The sequence below is a fragment of the Oncorhynchus clarkii genome, chromosome 3 (genome assembly GCF_045791955.1).
Source record: "Oncorhynchus clarkii lewisi isolate Uvic-CL-2024 chromosome 3, UVic_Ocla_1.0, whole genome shotgun sequence".
NCBI classification, from domain to species: Eukaryota; Metazoa; Chordata; class Actinopteri; order Salmoniformes; family Salmonidae; genus Oncorhynchus; species Oncorhynchus clarkii.
In genome coordinates this window covers 12,673,839-12,690,144 of record NC_092149.1, presented here as the reverse complement: position 1 = coordinate 12,690,144, position 16,306 = coordinate 12,673,839, and positions in this window count along the sequence as shown.

The following is a 16,306-nucleotide window of genomic DNA, read 5'->3' as shown; positions in this document are numbered from 1 at the left end:
ACATTCATCTCTTCCACCCTCTGTCTCATTTTGTCTGTCTTATTCTGTCTGTTACACTCATCACTTCCCCTCTCTGTCTCATTCTGTCTGTAACACTCATCTCTTTCCCTCTCTGTCTCATTCTGTCTGTCTCATTCTGTCTTTCACACTCATCTCTTCCCCTCTCTATCTCATTCTGTCTGTCTCATTCTGTCTGTCACAATCATCTCTTCCACTCTCTGTCTCATTCTGTCTGTCACACTCATCTCTTTCCCTCTCTGTCTCATTCTGCCTTTCTCATTCTGTCTGACACACTCATCTCTTCTCCTCTGTCTCATTCTGTCTGTCTCATTCTGTCTTTCACACTAATCTCTTCCCCTCTCTGTATCATTCTGTCTGTCTCATTCTGTCTGTTACACTCATCTCTTCCCCTCTCTGTATCATTCTGTCTGTCTCATCTCTATCTGTCTCATTCTGTCTTTCACACTCATCTCTTCCCCTCTCTGTCTCATTCTGTCTGTCTCATTCTGTCTGTCACACTCATCCCTTTCCCTCTCTGTCTCATTCTGTCTGTCTCATTCTGTCTGACACACTCATCTCTTCTCCTCTGTCTCATTATGTCTGTCTCATTCTGTATTTCACACTCATCTCTTCCCCTCTCTGTCTCATTCTGTCTGTCTCATTCTGTCTTTCACACTCATCTCTTCCCCTCTCTGTCTAATTCTGTCTGTCTCATTCTGTCTGTCACACTCATCTCTTCCCCTCTCTGACTCATTTTGTCTGTCACACTCATCTCTTTCCCTCTCTGTCTCATTCTGTCTGTCTCATTCTGTCTTTCACACTCATCTCTTCCCCTCTCTGTCTCATTCTGTCTGTCTCATTCTGTCTTTCACACTCATCTCTTCCCCTCTCTATCTCACTCTGTCTGTCTCATTCCGTCTGTCACAATCATCTCTTCCCCTCTCTGTCTCATTCTGTCTGACACACTCATCTCTTCTCCTCTGTCTCATTCTGTCTGTCTCATTCTGTCTTTCACACTCATCTCTTCCCCTCTCTGTCTAATTCTGTCTGTCTCATTCTGTCTGTCACACTCATCTCTCCCCCTCTCTGACTCATTCTGTCTGTCACACTCATCTCTTTCCCTCTCTGTCTCATTCTGTCTGTCTCATTCTGTCTTTCACACTCATCTCTTCCCCTCTCTGTCTCATTCTGTCTGTCTCATTCTATCTTTCACACTCATCTCTTCCCCTCTCTGTCTCATTCTGTCTGTCTCATTCTGTCTGTCACACTCATCTCTTCCCCTCTCTGTATCATTCTGTCTGTCTCATCTCTTTCTGTCTCATTCTGTCTGTCTCATTCTGTCTTTCACACTCATCTCTTCCCCTCTCTGTCTCATTCTGTCTGTCTCATTATGTCTGTCACACGCATCTCTTCCCCTCTGTATCATTCTGTCTGTCTCATCTCTGTCTGTCTCATTCTGTCTGTCACACTCATCTCTTCCCCTCTCTGTCTCATTCGGTCTGTCTCATTCTGTCTGTCAAACTCATCTCTTCCCCTCTCTGTCTCATTCTGTCTGTCGCATTCTGTCTGTCACACTCATCTCTTCCTCTCTCTGTCTCATTCTGTCTGTCTCATTCTGTCTTTCACATTCATCTCTTCCACCCTCTGTCTCATTTTGTCTGTCTTATTCTGTCTGTTACACTCATCACTTCCCCTCTCTGTCTCATTCTGTCTGTAACACTCATCTCTTTCCCTCTCTGTCTCATTCTGTCTGTCTCATTCTGTCTTTCACACTCATCTCTTCCCCTCTCTAACTCATTCTGTCTGTCTCATTCTGTCTGTCACAATCATCTCTTCCACTCTCTGTCTCATTCTGTCTGTCACACTCATCTCTTTCCCTCTCTGTCTCATTCTGCCTTTCTCATTCTGTCTGACACACTCATCTCTTCTCCTCTGTCTCATTCTGTCTGTCTCATTCTGTCTTTCACACTCATCTCTTCCCCTCTTTGTCTCATTCTGTCTGTCTCATTCTGTCTGTCACACTCATCTCTTCCCCTCTCTGTATCATTCTGTCTGTCTCATCTCTATCTGTCTCATTCTGTCTTTCACACTCATCTCTTCCCCTCTCTGTCTCATTCTGTCTGTCTCATTCTGTCTGTCACACTCATCCCTTTCCCTCTCTGTCTCATTCTGTCTGTCTCATTCTGTCTGACACACTCATCTCTTCTCCTCTGTCTCATTATGTCTGTCTCATTCTGTATTTCACACTCATCTCTTCCCCTCTCTGTCTCATTCTGTCTGTCTCATTCTGTCTTTCACACTCATCTCTTCCCCTCTCTGTCTAATTCTGTCTGTCTCATTCTGTCTGTCACACTCATCTCTTCCCCTCTCTGACTCATTCTGTCTGTCACACTCATCTCTTTCCCTCTCTGTCTCATTCTGTCTGTCTCATTCTGTCTTTCACACTCATCTCTTCCCCTCTCTGTCTCATTCTGTCTGTCTCATTCTGTCTTTCACACTCATCTCTTCCCCTCTCTATCTCACTCTGTCTGTCTCATTCCGTCTGTCGAAATCATCTCTTCCCCTCTCTGTCTCATTCTGTCTGTCACACTCATCTCTTCCCCTCTCTGACTCATTCTGTCTGTCACACTCATCTCTTTCCCTCTCTGTCTCATTCTGTCTGTCTCATTCTGTCTTTCACACTCATCTCTTCCCCTCTCTGTCTCATTCTGTCTGTCTCATTCAATCTTTCACACTCATCTCTTCCCCTCTCTGTCTCATTCTGTCTGTCTCATTCTGTCTGTCACACTCATCTCTTCCCCTCTCTGTATCATTCTGTCTATCTCATCTCTTTCTGTCTCATTCTGTCTGTCTCATTCTGTCTTTCACACTCATCTCTTCCCCTCTCTGTCTCATTCTGTCTGTCTCATTCTGTCTTTCACACTCATCTCTTCCCCTCTCTGTCTAATTCTGTCTGTCTCATTCTGTCTGTCACACTCATCTCTCCCCCTCTCTGACTCATTCTGTCTGTCACACTCATCTCTTTCCCTCTCTGTCTCATTCTGTCTGTCTCATTCTGTCTTTCACACTCATCTCTTCCCCTCTCTGTCTCATTCTGTCTGTCTCATTCTATCTTTCACACTCATCTCTTCCCCTCTCTGTCTCATTCTGTCTGTCTCATTCTGTCTGTCACACTCATCTCTTCCCCTCTCTGTATCATTCTGTCTGTCTCATCTCTTTCTGTCTCATTCTGTCTGTCTCATTCTGTCTTTCACACTCATCTCTTCCCCTCTCTGTCTCATTCTGTCTGTCTCATTATGTCTGTCACACGCATCTCTTCCCCTCTGTATCATTCTGTCTGTCTCATCTCTGTCTGTCTCATTCTGTCTGTCACACTCATCTCTTCCCCTCTCTGTCTCATTCGGTCTGTCTCATTCTGTCTGTCAAACTCATCTCTTCCCCTCTCTGTCTCATTCTGTCTGTCGCATTCTGTCTGTCACACTCATCTCTTCCTCTCTCTGTCTCATTCTGTCTGTCTCATTCTGTCTTTCACATTCATCTCTTCCACCCTCTGTCTCATTTTGTCTGTCTTATTCTGTCTGTTACACTCATCACTTCCCCTCTCTGTCTCATTCTGTCTGTAACACTCATCTCTTTCCCTCTCTGTCTCATTCTGTCTGTCTCATTCTGTCTTTCACACTCATCTCTTCCCCTCTCTAACTCATTCTGTCTGTCTCATTCTGTCTGTCACAATCATCTCTTCCACTCTCTGTCTCATTCTGTCTGTCACACTCATCTCTTTCCCTCTCTGTCTCATTCTGCCTTTCTCATTCTGTCTGACACACTCATCTCTTCTCCTCTGTCTCATTCTGTCTGTCTCATTCTGTCTTTCACACTCATCTCTTCCCCTCTCTGTCTCATTCTGTCTGTCTCATTCTGTCTGTCACACTCATCTCTTCCCCTCTCTGTATCATTCTGTCTGTCTCATCTCTATCTGTCTCATTCTGTCTTTCACACTCATCTCTTCCCCTCTCTGTCTCATTCTGTCTGTCTCATTCTGTCTGTCACACTCATCCCTTTCCCTCTCTGTCTCATTCTGTCTGTCTCATTCTGTCTGACACACTCATCTCTTCTCCTCTGTCTCATTATGTCTGTCTCATTCTGTATTTCACACTCATCTCTTCCCCTCTCTGTCTCATTCTGTCTGTCTCATTCTGTCTTTCACACTCATCTCTTCCCCTCTCTGTCTAATTCTGTCTGTCTCATTCTGTCTGTCACACTCATCTCTTCCCCTCTCTGACTCATTCTGTCTGTCACACTCATCTCTTTCCCTCTCTGTCTCATTCTGTCTGTCTCATTCTGTCTTTCACACTCATCTCTTCCCCTCTCTGTCTCATTCTGTCTGTCTCATTCTGTCTTTCACACTCATCTCTTCCCCTCTCTATCTCACTCTGTCTGTCTCATTCCGTCTGTCGAAATCATCTCTTCCCCTCTCTGTCTCATTCTGTCTGTCACACTCATCTCTTCCCCTCTCTGACTCATTCTGTCTGTCACACTCATCTCTTTCCCTCTCTGTCTCATTCTGTCTGTCTCATTCTGTCTTTCACACTCATCTCTTCCCCTCTCTGTCTCATTCTGTCTGTCTCATTCAATCTTTCACACTCATCTCTTCCCCTCTCTGTCTCATTCTGTCTGTCTCATTCTGTCTGTCACACTCATCTCTTCCCCTCTCTGTATCATTCTGTCTATCTCATCTCTTTCTGTCTCATTCTGTCTGTCTCATTCTGTCTTTCACACTCATCTCTTCCCCTCTCTGTCTCATTCTGTCTGTCTCATTATGTCTGTCACACTCATCTCTTCCCCTCTGTATCATTCTGTCTCTCATCTCTGTCTGTCTCATTCTGTCTGTCACACTCATCTCTTCCCCTCTCTGTCTCATTCGGTCTGTCTCATTCTGTCTGTCAAACTCATCTCTTCCCCTCTCTGTCTCATTGTGTCTGTCTTATTCTGTCTGTTACACTCATCTCTTCCCCTCTCTGTCTCATTCTGTCTGTCTCATTCTGTCTGTCACACTCATCTCTTCCCCTCTCTGTATCATTCTGTCTGTCTCATCTCTATCTGTCTCATTCTGTCTGTCTCATTCTGTCTTTCACACTCATCTCTTCCCCTCTCTGTCTCATTCTGTCTGTCTCATTATGTCTGTCACACTCATCTCTTCGCCTCTGTATCATTCTGTCTGTCTCATTCTGTCTGTCACACTCATCTCTTCCCCACTCTGTATCATTCTGTCTGTCTCATTCTGTCTTTCACACTCATCTCTTCCCCTCTCTGTCTCATTCTGTCTGTCTCATTATGTCTGTCACACTCATCTCTTCCCCTCTGTATCATTCTGTCTGTCTCATCTCTGTCTGTCTCATTCTGTCTTTCACACTCATCTCTTCCCCTCTCTATCTCATTCTGTCTGTCTCATTCTGTCTTTCACAATCATCTCTTCCCCTCTCTGTCTAATTCTGTCTGTCACACTCATCTCTTTCCCTCTCTGTCTCATTCTGCCTTTCTCATTCTGTCTTTCACACTCATCTCTTCCCCTCTCTGTCTCATTCTGTCTGTCACACTCATCTCTTCCCCTCTCTGTATCAATCTGTCTGTCTCATCTCTATCTGTCTCATTCTGTCTGTCTCATTCTGTCTTTCACACTCATATCTTCCCCTCTCTGTCTCATTCTGTCTGTCACACTCATCTCTTCCCCTCTCTGTATCATTCTGTCTGTCTCATTCTGTCTGTCACACTCATCTCTTCCCCTCTCTGTCTCATTCTGTCTGTCACACTCATCTCTTCTCCTCTGTCTCATTCTGTCTGTCTCATTCTGTCTTTCACACTCATCTCTTCCCCTCTCTGTCTCATTCTGTCTGTCACACTCATCTCTTCCCCTCTCTGTATCATTCTGTCTGTCTCATTCTGTCTGACACACTCATCTCTTCTCCTCTGTCTCATTCTGTCTGTCTCATTCTGTATTTCACACTCATCTCTTCCCCTCTCTGTCTCATTCTGTCTGTCTCATTCTGTCTGTCACACTCATCCCTTTCCATCTCTGTCTCATTCTGTCTGTCTCCTTCTGTCTGACACACTCATCTCTTCTCCTCTGTCTCATTCTGTCTGTCTCATTCTGTATTTCACACTCATCTCTTTCCCTCTCTGTCTCATTCTGCCTTTCTCATTCTGTCTTTCACACTCATCTCTTCCCCTCTCTGTCTCATTCTGTCTGTCACACTCATCTCTTCCCCTCTCTGTATCAATCTGTCTGTCTCATCTCTATCTGTCTCATTCTGTCTGTCTCATTCTGTCTTTCACACTCATATCTTCCCCTCTCTGTCTCATTCTGTCTGTCACACTCATCTCTTCCCCTCTCTGTATCATTCTGTCTGTCTCATTCTGTCTGTCACACTCATCTCTTTCCCTCTCTGTCTCATTCTGTCTGTCTCATTCTGTCTTTCACACTCATCTCTTCCCCTCTCTAACTCATTCTGTCTGTCTCATTCTGTCTGTCACAATCATCTCTTCCACTCTCTGTCTCATTCTGTCTGTCACACTCATCTCTTTCCCTCTCTGTCTCATTCTGCCTTTCTCATTCTGTCTGACACACTCATCTCTTCTCCTCTGTCTCATTCTGTCTGTCTCATTCTGTCTTTCACACTCATCTCTTCCCCTCTCTGTCTCATTCTGTCTGTCTCATTCTGTCTGTCACACTCATCTCTTCCCCTCTCTGTATCATTCTGTCTGTCTCATCTCTATCTGTCTCATTCTGTCTTTCACACTCATCTCTTCCCCTCTCTGTCTCATTCTGTCTGTCTCATTCTGTCTGTCACACTCATCCCTTTCCCTCTCTGTCTCATTCTGTCTGTCTCATTCTGTCTGACACACTCATCTCTTCTCCTCTGTCTCATTATGTCTGTCTCATTCTGTATTTCACACTCATCTCTTCCCCTCTCTGTCTCATTCTGTCTGTCTCATTCTGTCTTTCACACTCATCTCTTCCCCTCTCTGTCTAATTCTGTCTGTCTCATTCTGTCTGTCACACTCATCTCTTCCCCTCTCTGACTCATTCTGTCTGTCACACTCATCTCTTTCCCTCTCTGTCTCATTCTGTCTGTCTCATTCTGTCTTTCACACTCATCTCTTCCCCTCTCTGTCTCATTCTGTCTGTCTCATTCTGTCTTTCACACTCATCTCTTCCCCTCTCTATCTCACTCTGTCTGTCTCATTCCGTCTGTCGAAATCATCTCTTCCCCTCTCTGTCTCATTCTGTCTGTCACACTCATCTCTTCCCCTCTCTGACTCATTCTGTCTGTCACACTCATCTCTTTCCCTCTCTGTCTCATTCTGTCTGTCTCATTCTGTCTTTCACACTCATCTCTTCCCCTCTCTGTCTCATTCTGTCTGTCTCATTCAATCTTTCACACTCATCTCTTCCCCTCTCTGTCTCATTCTGTCTGTCTCATTCTGTCTGTCACACTCATCTCTTCCCCTCTCTGTATCATTCTGTCTATCTCATCTCTTTCTGTCTCATTCTGTCTGTCTCATTCTGTCTTTCACACTCATCTCTTCCCCTCTCTGTCTCATTCTGTCTGTCTCATTATGTCTGTCACACTCATCTCCTCCCCTCTGTATCATTCTGTCTCTCATCTCTGTCTGTCTCATTCTGTCTGTCACACTCATCTCTTCCCCTCTCTGTCTCATTCGGTCTGTCTCATTCTGTCTGTCAAACTCATCTCTTCCCCTCTCTGTCTCATTGTGTCTGTCTTATTCTGTCTGTTACACTCATCTCTTCCCCTCTCTGTCTCATTCTGTCTGTCTCATTCTGTCTGTCACACTCATCTCTTCCCCTCTCTGTATCATTCTGTCTGTCTCATCTCTATCTGTCTCATTCTGTCTGTCTCATTCTGTCTTTCACACTCATCTCTTCCCCTCTCTGTCTCATTCTGTCTGTCTCATTATGTCTGTCACACTCATCTCTTCGCCTCTGTATCATTCTGTCTGTCTCATTCTGTCTGTCACACTCATCTCTTCCCCACTCTGTATCATTCTGTCTGTCTCATTCTGTCTTTCACACTCATCTCTTCCCCTCTCTGTCTCATTCTGTCTGTCTCATTATGTCTGTCACACTCATCTCTTCCCCTCTGTATCATTCTGTCTGTCTCATCTCTGTCTGTCTCATTCTGTCTTTCACACTCATCTCTTCCCCTCTCTATCTCATTCTGTCTGTCTCATTCTGTCTTTCACAATCATCTCTTCCCCTCTCTGTCTAATTCTGTCTGTCACACTCATCTCTTTCCCTCTCTGTCTCATTCTGCCTTTCTCATTCTGTCTTTCACACTCATCTCTTCCCCTCTCTGTCTCATTCTGTCTGTCACACTCATCTCTTCCCCTCTCTGTATCAATCTGTCTGTCTCATCTCTATCTGTCTCATTCTGTCTGTCTCATTCTGTCTTTCACACTCATATCTTCCCCTCTCTGTCTCATTCTGTCTGTCACACTCATCTCTTCCCCTCTCTGTATCATTCTGTCTGTCTCATTCTGTCTGTCACACTCATCTCTTCCCCTCTCTGTCTCATTCTGTCTGTCACACTCATCTCTTCTCCTCTGTCTCATTCTGTCTGTCTCATTCTGTCTTTCACACTCATCTCTTCCCCTCTCTGTCTCATTCTGTCTGTCACACTCATCTCTTCCCCTCTCTGTATCATTCTGTCTGTCTCATTCTGTCTGACACACTCATCTCTTCTCCTCTGTCTCATTCTGTCTGTCTCATTCTGTATTTCACACTCATCTCTTCCCCTCTCTGTCTCATTCTGTCTGTCTCATTCTGTCTGTCACACTCATCCCTTTCCCTCTCTGTCTCATTCTGTCTGTCTCCTTCTGTCTGACACACTCATCTCTTCTCCTCTGTCTCATTCTGTCTGTCTCATTCTGTATTTCACACTCATCTCTTCCCCTCTCTGTCTCATTCTGTCTATCTCATTCTGTCATTCACACTCATCTCTTCCCCTCTCGGTCTAATTCTGTCTGTCTCATTCTGTCTGTCACACTCATCTCTTCCCCTCTCTGACTCATTCTGTCTGTCACACTCATCTCTGTCCCTCTCTGTCTCATTCTGTCTGTCTCATTCTGTCTTTCACACTCATCTCTTCCCCTCTCTGTCTCATTCTGTCTGTCTCATTCTGTCTGTCACACTCATCTCTTCCCCTCTCTGTATCATTCTGTCTGTCTCATCTCTATCTGTCTCATTCTGTCTTTCACACTCATCTCTTCCCCTCTCTGTCTCATTCTGTCTGTCTCATTCTGTCTGTCACACTCATCCCTTTCCCTCTCTGTCTCATTCTGTCTGTCTCATTCTGTCTGACACACTCATCTCTTCTCCTCTGTCTCATTATGTCTGTCTCATTCTGTATTTCACACTCATCTCTTCCCCTCTCTGTCTCATTCTGTCTGTCTCATTCTGTCTTTCACACTCATCTCTTCCCCTCTCTGTCTAATTCTCTCTGTCTCATTCTGTCTGTCACACTCATCTCTTCCCCTCTCTGACTCATTCTGTCTGTCACACTCATCTCTTTCCCTCTCTGTCTCATTCTGTCTGTCTCATTCTGTATTTCACACTCATCTCTTCCCCTCTCTGTCTCATTCTGTCTGTCTCATTCTGTCTTTCACACTCATCTCTTCCCCTCTCTATCTCACTCTGTCTGTCTCATTCCGTCTGTCACAATCATCTCTTCCCCTCTCTGTCTCATTCTGTCTGTCACACTCATCTCTTCCCCTCTCTGACTCATTCTGTCTGTCACACTCATCTCTTTCCCTCTCTGTCTCATTCTGTCTGTCTCATTCTGTCTTTCACACTCATCTCTTCCCCTCTCTGTCTCATTCTGTCTGTCTCATTCAATCTTTCACACTCATCTCTTCCCCTCTCTGTCTCATTCTGTCTGTCTCATTCTGTCTGTCACACTCATCTCTTCCCCTCTCTGTATCATTCTGTCTATCTCATCTCTTTCTGTCTCATTCTGTCTGTCTCATTCTGTCTTTCACACTCATCTCTTCCCCTCTCTGTCTCATTCTGTCTGTCTCATTATGTCTGTCACACTCATCTCTTCCCCTCTGTATCATTCTGTCTCTCATCTCTGTCTGTCTCATTCTGTCTGTCACACTCATCTCTTCCCCTCTCTGTCTCATTCGGTCTGTCTCATTCTGTCTGTCAAACTCATCTCTTCCCCTCTCTGTCTCATTGTGTCTGTCTTATTCTGTCTGTTACACTCATCTCTTCCCCTCTCTGTCTCATTCTGTCTGTCTCATTCTGTCTGTCACACTCATCTCTTCCCCTCTCTGTATCATTCTGTCTGTCTCATCTCTATCTGTCTCATTCTGTCTGTCTCATTCTGTCTTTCACACTCATCTCTTCCCCTCTCTGTCTCATTCTGTCTGTCTCATTATGTCTGTCACACTCATCTCTTCGCCTCTGTATCATTCTGTCTGTCTCATTCTGTCTGTCACACTCATCTCTTCCCCACTCTGTATCATTCTGTCTGTCTCATTCTGTCTTTCACACTCATCTCTTCCCCTCTCTGTCTCATTCTGTCTGTCTCATTCTGTCTTTCACACTCATCTCTTCCCCTCTCTGTCTAATTCTCTCTGTCTCATTCTGTCTGTCACACTCATCTCTTCCCCTCTCTGACTCATTCTGTCTGTCACACTCATCTCTTTCCCTCTCTGTCTCATTCTGTCTGTCTCATTCTGTCTTTCACACTCATCTCTTCCCCTCTCTGTCTCATTCTGTCTGTCTCATTCTGTCTTTCACACTCATCTCTTCCCCTCTCTATCTCACTCTGTCTGTCTCATTCCGTCTGTCACAATCATCTCTTCCCCTCTCTGTCTCATTCTGTCTGTCACACTCATCTCTTCCCCTCTCTGACTCATTCTGTCTGTCACACTCATCTCTTTCCCTCTCTGTCTCATTCTGTCTGTCTCATTCTGTCTTTCACACTCATCTCTTCCCCTCTCTGTCTCATTCTGTCTGTCTCATTCAATCTTTCACACTCATCTCTTCCCCTCTCTGTCTCATTCTGTCTGTCTCATTCTGTCTGTCACACTCATCTCTTCCCCTCTCTGTATCATTCTGTCTATCTCATCTCTTTCTGTCTCATTCTGTCTGTCTCATTCTGTCTTTCACACTCATCTCTTCCCCTCTCTGTCTCATTCTGTCTGTCTCATTATGTCTGTCACACTCATCTCTTCCCCTCTGTATCATTCTGTCTCTCATCTCTGTCTGTCTCATTCTGTCTGTCACACTCATCTCTTCCCCTCTCTGTCTCATTCGGTCTGTCTCATTCTGTCTGTCAAACTCATCTCTTCCCCTCTCTGTCTCATTGTGTCTGTCTTATTCTGTCTGTTACACTCATCTCTTCCCCTCTCTGTCTCATTCTGTCTGTCTCATTCTGTCTGTCACACTCATCTCTTCCCCTCTCTGTATCATTCTGTCTGTCTCATCTCTATCTGTCTCATTCTGTCTGTCTCATTCTGTCTTTCACACTCATCTCTTCCCCTCTCTGTCTCATTCTGTCTGTCTCATTATGTCTGTCACACTCATCTCTTCGCCTCTGTATCATTCTGTCTGTCTCATTCTGTCTGTCACACTCATCTCTTCCCCACTCTGTATCATTCTGTCTGTCTCATTCTGTCTTTCACACTCATCTCTTCCCCTCTCTGTCTCATTCTGTCTGTCTCATTATGTCTGTCACACTCATCTCTTCGCCTCTGTCTCATTCCGTCTGTCTCATTATGTCTGTCACACTCATCTCTTCCCCTCTGTATCATTCTGTCTGTCTCATCTCTGTCTGTCTCATTCTGTCTTTCACACTCATCTCTTCCCCTATCTATCTCATTCTGTCTGTCTCATTCTGTCTTTCACAATCATCTCTTCCCCTCTCTGTCTAATTCTGTCTGTCACACTCATCTCTTTCCCTCTCTGTCTCATTCTGCCTTTCTCATTCTGTCTTTCACACTCATCTCTTCCCCTCTCTGTCTCATTCTGTCTGTCACACTCATCTCTTCCCCTCTCTGTATCAATCTGTCTGTCTCATCTCTATCTGTCTCATTCTGTCTGTCTCATTCTGTCTTTCACACTCATATCTTCCCCTCTCTGTCTCATTCTGTCTGTCACACTCATCTCTTCCCCTCTCTGTATCATTCTGTCTGTCTCATCACTATCTGTCTCATTCTGTCTGTCTCATTCTGTCTGTCACACTCATCTCTTCCCCTCTCTGTCTCATTCTGTCTGTCACACTCATCTCTTCTCCTCTGTCTCATTCTGTCTGTCTCATTCTGTCTTTCACACTCATCTCTTCCCCTCTCTGTCTCATTCTGTCTGTCACACTCATCTCTTCCCCTCTCTGTATCATTCTGTCTGTCTCATTCTGTCTGACACACTCATCTCTTCTCCTCTGTCTCATTCTGTCTGTCTCATTCTGTATTTCACACTCATCTCTTCCCCTCTCTGTCTCATTCTGTCTGTCTCATTCTGTCTGTCACACTCATCCCTTTCCCTCTCTGTCTCATTCTGTCTGTCTCCTTCTGTCTGACACACTCATCTCTTCTCCTCTGTCTCATTCTGTCTGTCTCATTCTGTATTTCACACTCATCTCTTCCCCTCTCTGTCTCATTCTGTCTATCTCATTCTGTCATTCACACTCATCTCTTCCCCTCTCGGTCTAATTCTGTCTGTCTCATTCTGTCTGTCACACTCATCTCTTCCCCTCTCTGACTCATTCTGTCTTTCACACTCATCTCTTCCCCTCTCTGTCTCATTCTGTCTGTCTCATTCTGTCTTTCACACTCATCTCTTCCCCTCTCTATCTCACTCTGTCTGTCTCATTCCGTCTGTCACAATCATCTCTTCCCCTCTCTGTCTCATTCTGTCTGTCACACTCATCTCTTCCCCTCTCTGACTCATTCTGTCTGTCACACTCATCTCTTTCCCTCTCTGTCTCATTCTGTCTGTCTCATTCTGTCTTTCACACTCATCTCTTCCCCTCTCTGTCTCATTCTGTCTGTCTCATTCAATCTTTCACACTCATCTCTTCCCCTCTCTGTCTCATTCTGTCTGTCTCATTCTGTCTGTCACACTCATCTCTTCCCCTCTCTGTATCATTCTGTCTATCTCATCTCTTTCTGTCTCATTCTGTCTGTCTCATTCTGTCTTTCACACTCATCTCTTCCCCTCTCTGTCTCATTCTGTCTGTCTCATTATGTCTGTCACACTCATCTCTTCCCCTCTGTATCATTCTGTCTCTCATCTCTGTCTGTCTCATTCTGTCTGTCACACTCATCTCTTCCCCTCTCTGTCTCATTCGGTCTGTCTCATTCTGTCTGTCAAACTCATCTCTTCCCCTCTCTGTCTCATTGTGTCTGTCTTATTCTGTCTGTTACACTCATCTCTTCCCCTCTCTGTCTCATTCTGTCTGTCTCATTCTGTCTGTCACACTCATCTCTTCCCCTCTCTGTATCATTCTGTCTGTCTCATCTCTATCTGTCTCATTCTGTCTGTCTCATTCTGTCTTTCACACTCATCTCTTCCCCTCTCTGTCTCATTCTGTCTGTCTCATTATGTCTGTCACACTCATCTCTTCGCCTCTGTATCATTCTGTCTGTCTCATTCTGTCTGTCACACTCATCTCTTCCCCACTCTGTATCATTCTGTCTGTCTCATTCTGTCTTTCACACTCATCTCTTCCCCTCTCTGTCTCATTCTGTCTGTCTCATTATGTCTGTCACACTCATCTCTTCGCCTCTGTCTCATTCCGTCTGTCTCATTATGTCTGTCACACTCATCTCTTCCCCTCTGTATCATTCTGTCTGTCTCATCTCTGTCTGTCTCATTCTGTCTTTCACACTCATCTCTTCCCCTATCTATCTCATTCTGTCTGTCTCATTCTGTCTTTCACAATCATCTCTTCCCCTCTCTGTCTAATTCTGTCTGTCACACTCATCTCTTTCCCTCTCTGTCTCATTCTGCCTTTCTCATTCTGTCTTTCACACTCATCTCTTCCCCTCTCTGTCTCATTCTGTCTGTCACACTCATCTCTTCCCCTCTCTGTATCAATCTGTCTGTCTCATCTCTATCTGTCTCATTCTGTCTGTCTCATTCTGTCTTTCACACTCATATCTTCCCCTCTCTGTCTCATTCTGTCTGTCACACTCATCTCTTCCCCTCTCTGTATCATTCTGTCTGTCTCATCACTATCTGTCTCATTCTGTCTGTCTCATTCTGTCTGTCACACTCATCTCTTCCCCTCTCTGTCTCATTCTGTCTGTCACACTCATCTCTTCTCCTCTGTCTCATTCTGTCTGTCTCATTCTGTCTTTCACACTCATCTCTTCCCCTCTCTGTCTCATTCTGTCTGTCACACTCATCTCTTCCCCTCTCTGTATCATTCTGTCTGTCTCATTCTGTCTGACACACTCATCTCTTCTCCTCTGTCTCATTCTGTCTGTCTCATTCTGTATTTCACACTCATCTCTTCCCCTCTCTGTCTCATTCTGTCTGTCTCATTCTGTCTGTCACACTCATCCCTTTCCCTCTCTGTCTCATTCTGTCTGTCTCCTTCTGTCTGACACACTCATCTCTTCTCCTCTGTCTCATTCTGTCTGTCTCATTCTGTATTTCACACTCATCTCTTCCCCTCTCTGTCTCATTCTGTCTATCTCATTCTGTCATTCACACTCATCTCTTCCCCTCTCGGTCTAATTCTGTCTGTCTCATTCTGTCTGTCACACTCATCTCTTCCCCTCTCTGACTCATTCTGTCTGTCACACTCATCTCTGTCCCTCTCTGTCTCATTCTGTCTGTCTCATTCTGTCTTTCACACTCATCTCTTCCCCTCTCTATCTCACTCTGTCTGTCTCATTCTGTCTGTCACAATCATCTCTTCCCCTCTCTGTCTCATTCTGTCTGTCACACTCATCTCTTTCCCTCTCTGTCTCATTCTGCCTTTCTCATTCTGTCTGACATACTCATCTCTTCTCCTCTGTCTCATTCTGTCTGTCTCATTCTATCTTTCACACTCATCTCTTCCCCTCTCTGTCTCATTCTGTCTGTGTCATTATGTCTGTCACACTCATCTCTTCCCCTCTGTATCATTCTGTCTGTCTCATCTCTGTCTGTCTCATTCTGTCTGTCACAATCATCTCTTCCCCTCTCTGTCTCATTCGGTCTGTCTCATTCTGTCTGTCAAACTCATCTCTTCCCCTCTCTGTCTCATTCTGTCTGTCGCATTCTGTCTGTCACACTCATCTCTTCCTCTCTCTGTCTCATTCTGTCTGTCTCATTCTGTCTTTCACACTCAACTCTTCCACCCTCTGTCTCATTTTTTCTGTCTTATTCTGTCTGTTACACTCATCTCTTCCCCTCTCTGTCTCATTCTGTCTGTCTCATTCTGTCTGTCACACTCATCTCTTCCCCTCTCTGTCTCATTCGGTCTGTCTCATTCTGTTTGTCACACGTATCTCTTCACCTGTCTGTCTCATTATGTCTGTCTCATTCTGTCTGTCTCATTCTGTCTGTCACATTAATCTCTTCCCCTCTCTGTCTCATTTTGTCTGTCTCATTCTGTCTGTCACACTCATCTCTTACACTCTCTGTCTCATTCTGTCTGTCACACTCATCTCTTCCCACCTCTGTCTCATTTTGTCTGTCTCATTCTGTCTGTCACACTCATCTCTTACACTCTCTGTCTCATTCTGTCTGTCACACTCATCTCTTCCCACCTCTGTCTCATTTTGTCTGTCTCATTCTGTCTGTCAAACTCATCTCTTCCCCTCTCTGTCTCATTCTGTCTGTGTGTCAAACTCATCTCTTCCCCTCTCTATCTCATTCTGTCTGTATCATTCTGTCTGTCACCCTCATCTCTTCCCCTCTCTGTCTCATTCTGTCTGTCTCATTCTGTCTTTCACACTCATCGCTTCCACTCTCTGTCTCATTCTGTCTGTCACACTCATCTCTTCTCCTCTGTCTCATTCTATGTTTCTCATTCTGTCTTTCACACTCATCTCTTCCTCTCACTGTCTCATTCTGTCTGTCTCATTCTGTTTTCTCATTCTGTCTTTCACACTCATCTCTTCCCCTCTCTGTCTCATTCTGACTTTCACACTCATCTCTTCCCCTCTCTGTCTCATTCTGTCTGTCACACATCTCTTCCCCTCTCTGTCTCATTCTGTCTGTCTCATTCTGTCTGTCACACTCATCTCTTCCCCTCTCTGTATCATTCTGTCTGTCTCATCTCTATCTGTC